The following is a 5,860-nucleotide window of genomic DNA, read 5'->3' on the forward strand; positions in this document are numbered from 1 at the left end:
CAGATGTTGCCCTGGTTGTGCTCTCCAAGTTGTGCCAAGAAATCTGGAGGACAACTACTTGGTCGACTGACTGGAAGAGATCTATATTTGTTCCCATTCCAAAGAAAGGCAATCTGACAGAGTACGGAAACTATTAAACAATTTCATTGATATCACATGCAAGCAATCTTCTGTTGAAGATTATCCAAAAATGACTGGAACAGCACATCAACAGAGAACTGCCTGAAGTGAAGGCTGGATTTAGAAGAGGCTATGGAGAAGGGATATTATAGCTAATGTCAGATGGATCTTGGCTGAAAGCAGAGTAATGGTGGGGGGGATGCCTATCTGTGTTTCATTGACTATGGAAAGGCATTTGACTGTGTGGATCATAGAAAACTGTGGTTGACTCTGAGAAGAATGGGAATCCCGGAACACTTGATTGCGCTCATGCAAAACTTATACTTGGACCAGGAGGCAGTCATCAGAACAGAGCGAGGAGACACTGCATGGTTCAAAATTGGGAAGGGTGTGCATTACGCATGTGTCCTATCTCCATATCTTTTCAATCTATTTGCAGAATAGATTATCCAGGCTGGGCTCTATGAGGAGAAGTATAGCATCAGGATTGGAGGTAAACTCATCAACAATCTGCTTTGTGCAGATGACACAAACCCTATTTGCTGGAACTGAAGATGACCTGAAGCGCATGCTGTGGAGGGTCAAGGACTGCAGCCTTCAATATGGATTGAAGCTCAACATCAAGAAAACAAAAATGCACAGCATTGGGCCAATTGGCAGCATCATGATGGATAATGAAGAGATTGAGATTGTTGACAGCTTCAGTTTGCTTGGCTCTACAATCAACACTCTTGGTATTGGAAAGATAGAGGGTTAGGGAAAGAGAAGACCCTCAACGAGATGGATTAACATAGTGACTGCAGCAATGAGCTCAAATGTGTCAGCTATAAGGAGGATTGCATAGGATAGGTCAATGTTCAAATATATTGCTCATAGAATCACTATAAATCATTGTCAGTTTGGTACCTAACAGTAACAGGAAAAACCATTGAAATATTTCATATTGTACAGAATTTTTTTTGCATAAAAAGGTGCTATGTTGGTTTAAACAACACACTCCAAAGCATTTATATTATCAGAAAGGAGGAATGTTGTTGTTGTTATTTTTGTTGTTGTTATGTGTCATCAACTCACTGTAACTCATAGCAACCCTATGCACAATAGCTTTGAACCCTATACTGAGCCAGTCTCACTGTCACCGCCACACCTGTCCCTATTTCCTCAGTCACTATGTCAATCCATCTCATCCAGAGTCTTTCTATCTTGTGCTGTGCCTCCCCTCTTTCAAGCATGATATCCTTCTTCAAAGACTAATCCTTCTTGGCAACATGCCCAAAATATGTGAGATGGAGCTTCAGAATCCTTGCTTCCAGAGAACAACTTGATTTCACTCTGTTCAAGACTGAACTATTTGTTTTCTTGCCAGTCCATGGTGTGCTCAATACTCTTTTCCAGAACCACGTCTCAAAGTCATCAATTCTTCTGCTGTCATCTTTTATTTTTTCCCAGCTAATACATAGCAAGTAATTGCAAAGGAGGAATGTTGTTTGTTGTTGTTATGTGCCGTCGAGTCGCTTGCGACTCATAGTGACCCTATGTACAACAGCCCTAAACTCCGCTCTGTCCTGTGCCAATCGCACTGTCACCGACACTCCCATCCTGATTATCCCAGTCACTGAATCAATCCACCTCATAGAGGGCCTTCCCCTCCCGCACTGTCCCTCCACCCTCCCAAGCATGATGTCCTTCTCCAAGGACCGGTCTCTCCTCACAACATGTCCAAAGTATGTTAGACGGAGCCTCAGAATCCTTGCCTCCAAGGACCAATCAGTTTAACCCTTTGCAGGATGAATCTGTTTGTTTTCCTAGCAGTCCATGGCATTCTCAATACTCTTCTCCAGCACCACAGCTCAAAGGCATCAATTCTCCTTCTATCATCCCTGGTCATTTTCCAACTCTCTGATGCATAACAAATGATTGTGAAGACCATGGCCTGTATCAAAAGCACCTTATTCTCCAGAGAGACACCATTGCTCTTCAGTACTTTGGAGAGGTCCCTAACAGCAGACTTTCCCATGACAATGCACCTTTTAATTTCCTGGCTGCTGGTACCAAGAGTGTTGACTGTGCAGCCAAGGAAACTAAAGCTGTGTACAATCTCAATCTCTTCACCATCCATCCTGTTGTTGCTAATTGGTCCAGTGGTGAGAATCTTTATCTTCTTGACAGTGAGCCTCAATCCATATTCAACCCAAATACCAGTTCTATAGGATGCGTCACCTTTGCTCGGGAAACATTACGACTGAACTTCAGAGACATTGGTCCCAAGATAATGAACTATGAGACGTTGATTTGTTTGGAATCACAGAACCTGAGGACGCTTCATATATAAGCTATTAGATCATGGGCTGGTCAATGGGAGATAGATGTGAAGGGGGTGGGTAGAAGTGGATGGGTATCCTTGTGGATGGTGGAGCAGGGAAATAAGTGGGTAAAGATAGATACGTGTGCCAAAGGTAGGGACAACACTAACACTAATTTTTAACTCCACAATAAGGGATATACATTTAACTTGCTGGTCTGTCTGATACTTCTCTAAATCTGAACATTCACATTAAGACAGACTAGGAAGAAGGACTGGCCATCCACTTCTGAAATAGCAGGCCTCTGAAAACCCTATGTACAAGAGAACACATGTAGATAACAGAAAGGGCAACTGAGGTTGAGCTTTCTAGTATGGAAATACAAAGGAGGAGGAACAGTTGTAAGCAGACACTAGTGATTAAGTAAAGGAGGAACAGTATTCAGTAAATGGATTTCTACTCTTCCTGTTCTGTTTTTAATTTTGGGAAATAGGTCTTCATTTTTTTAATGCATTATTTGCATTTGTTTTTTAAAGCATAAAGTGTCATTCATTATCTGACAAGTGCAAAAGAAAGTCAAGGACTGAAGAAGTGTCACATTCTTGGAAATTGCAGTATAAAAATCCTGTTGTCACAAAAGTATCATATACAGACAGTTCAAGTTACTAAGTATATTTTTTATATTTGTCAAAAAGCATAAATACTTGAAATAAGATAGATCGGACATGATCTTATATTAGTGCAATATGTCTTTAAAGTAATCTTATCACACATTTGAAAAGCTTCCACAAGCAACTTTTCTCTTGACAACTAGTATACTTCAGAGAGGAAACCTGAAATTTTATTTTCACTCTGGGCAATTTCTTTGTATATTGGTTGTGGTGTTTTGTTTTTCTTTCTCTTCTTAGTATTTTTTTTTTCTTGTTGTGTACTGTCAAATCAGATCTGACTAGCACAAGAGTACATTGCCCCTCCTTCTCCAGCAGAATATCTGGTGGCTTTGAACCACACACCTTCAGTACTGTAGCACAGCTTCTTGCCAATAGGCCACCAGAGCTCCTTTGTACATCGTTTGTTTTTTTTTAATGTGCTTATGGAGTCTACGCCCAGTATGCTGTACACAATAAAAAGAAACCTTGCCTGGTCGTGTACCATCCACACAGTCTCCGCTGTGTCCATATAAAGTCATTATGTCAATTCTTCTCAATAAAGATCTTCCTCACTTTGATCCTCTGCTTTTCAAAGAATGGTGTTCTTTTGCAAGGACATCTCCTGCTAATATGTTATTTGCTAAAGTCTAAGAAACCCTCTGACTTCTCTTCTAAGACAATGTGTGTTGTTTTTTTAGCAGTAAACTGTGTATCCTTTACTCTCCCTCAAAACAATTCAAAGACAAATCAATTCTTTTATTTTCTTTATTCACTGTCCAACTTTGACACTTACTGGAAACAATTTAAAATATCATGATTTGAGACAGGCACATCTCAGTCTTTAAAATGACACCCTTCGTCATTAACATTTTGGTTTTCCAAGATCTGAAGTTATTTTATTTCCATCACTATTTAACTCAATCCTGAAATTTCAGTGATTTTTGGACAGGGATAGAAGCAAGGCTGTGGTAAGAACTAACCCAGCATGCAGCTTCACTGGGACAGCTGAAGAAGCACTGATCCCTGGTTTGGCAGGTAGGCGATGTTTCAAGAGCAAGAAAGCTTATATGCAACATCCTCTGCAGCCTCCAGCTCACACAACTCAGTCAGGCCTTCACCCACAGTGGCAAGCAAGTTAGCAACCAGCTTGGCTACCTTGGAATCACCCTTGGCAGAAATTAGGGTGGCTGTTTTCTGTTACTTGGCCTTTTTCACCGCTAATTTGGCTTCTACTGCTTCTGTGAACACCTTTCTGTAGGTTAGATGCATCCAGGACACATTTTTCAGGATGAGACTAAAGGTGGTTTCTTGCTCTGTGAGGTTGTCACTCACCTGTCTGGAGCCACCACTGACTTGAAGATCTCTGTCATGATGGTCAGGAGCACACACTCATCGGTCGTTAGGTGCTGTGGAGTCAAGTGTGACCATAGCGACCTTATGAATAAAAGATCTGAACCCTGTCCTATCCTGTGCCATCCTCACACTTCCTGACACACTAGAGGCATTGCGTCTCTCACTGTAGCAAAACTCAGAAAACAGACATCTGAAAAACCTATGAACAGAAGAGGGATGTGGATAGTTTTAGTATTAGAAGTAGAGCCCAGATTGGAACTAAGTTGAAATGAAAAAAAAAAAAAATTACAAACATCCTTTAATAATTGGAACACAGAGTCTGTGTAGATTGAATTTTGGAATGCCAGCAATTGTGAAAAATGAAATGGTACATGCTCTTCAAAGTATTCCCCCCATCCCCAGTGCTGGAGTAGATTCAAGGCAGCTGGGTAGGAATAGACCTGAAGAGGATTCACAGTGTGATGTTGACATTCTGGAAATCTTGGCTACCGGTAATCACTGGAACATTACATGGTCAAAAACAGCAGTCAACGAGAACTGGTTTCTGGACCCAAGGGATGAGAAAGTGAGTTCCTTTCCTAGGCACAATGTCCTGCTTTTCACGGAACCAGTTAAAGATGACAGCTCTGTGACCCTCATCCACATTGTACCAGGCAGAGTCCACCACTCCTCTGGCAATGCCTAAGGCTAACCCAAACTTGCCAATGGACTCAAACACCTTGGTAGTCATGTCTTTTGCTGGATCTTGCTTCTTAGCTCACTGACAGCTGTTTGCACTCTGACCAACACCATTCATTAGCATGTTAAAGAAGTACTTGGAAGTTGATTTGCCCAATGGCTTAAAAGACTGTCATTCATGACCATAATTATCCTCATAATGTGTTCTATTTTTCTTGAAGACTAACTTTTTGTCAACTATTGACTAAATGAAATAATATTTTATTTTCATTTAAATTCATATCTTTGTATACAAACTCTGCTTGTGTAAACATAGTGACTGTTACTTGTTTTTTATTTCAAGTATCTTTATACTATCATAGATTTTTTTTAAAATTTAAAAGAAAAAGAAAACCCAAAAGCTAACATAAGCTGTTAATAGATTTGCTGTGTAGTTTCTAAGTTATGTTTAGAAAGGCACGTTGTTGTTGTTGTTGTTATGTGCTGTCGAGTCGTTTGCGACTCCTAGCGACCCTATGTACAACAGCCCTAAACCATGCTCTATCCTGTGTCAATCTCATTGCCTCTGACAAACCTACCCCGAGTACCCCAGTCACTGAATCAATCCACCTCAGAGAGGGTCTTCCCCTCCTGCGCTGTCCCTCTACTCTACCCAGCATTATGTCCTTCTCCAAAGACCTGTCTCTCCTTACAACATGTCCAAAGTTTGTCAGGCGAAGCCCCAGAATCTTTGCCTCCAAGGAGCAGCCTGGTTTA

At 41.0% G+C, this 5,860-nt stretch overlaps 1 pseudogene; it reads right to left on the bottom strand.

The window, feature by feature from the left end:
• Positions 1-4,066: 4,066 nt before the first annotated feature.
• On the bottom strand, positions 4,067-5,156 carry LOC102876669 (annotated as a pseudogene).
• Positions 5,157-5,860: the final 704 nt, after the last annotated feature.

This window comes from Elephantulus edwardii, unplaced genomic scaffold (assembly GCF_000299155.1).
Source record: "Elephantulus edwardii isolate Elephantulus edwardi_28Jun2011 unplaced genomic scaffold, EleEdw1.0 scaffold00018, whole genome shotgun sequence".
Lineage (NCBI taxonomy): Eukaryota > Metazoa > Chordata > Mammalia > Macroscelidea > Macroscelididae > Elephantulus > Elephantulus edwardii.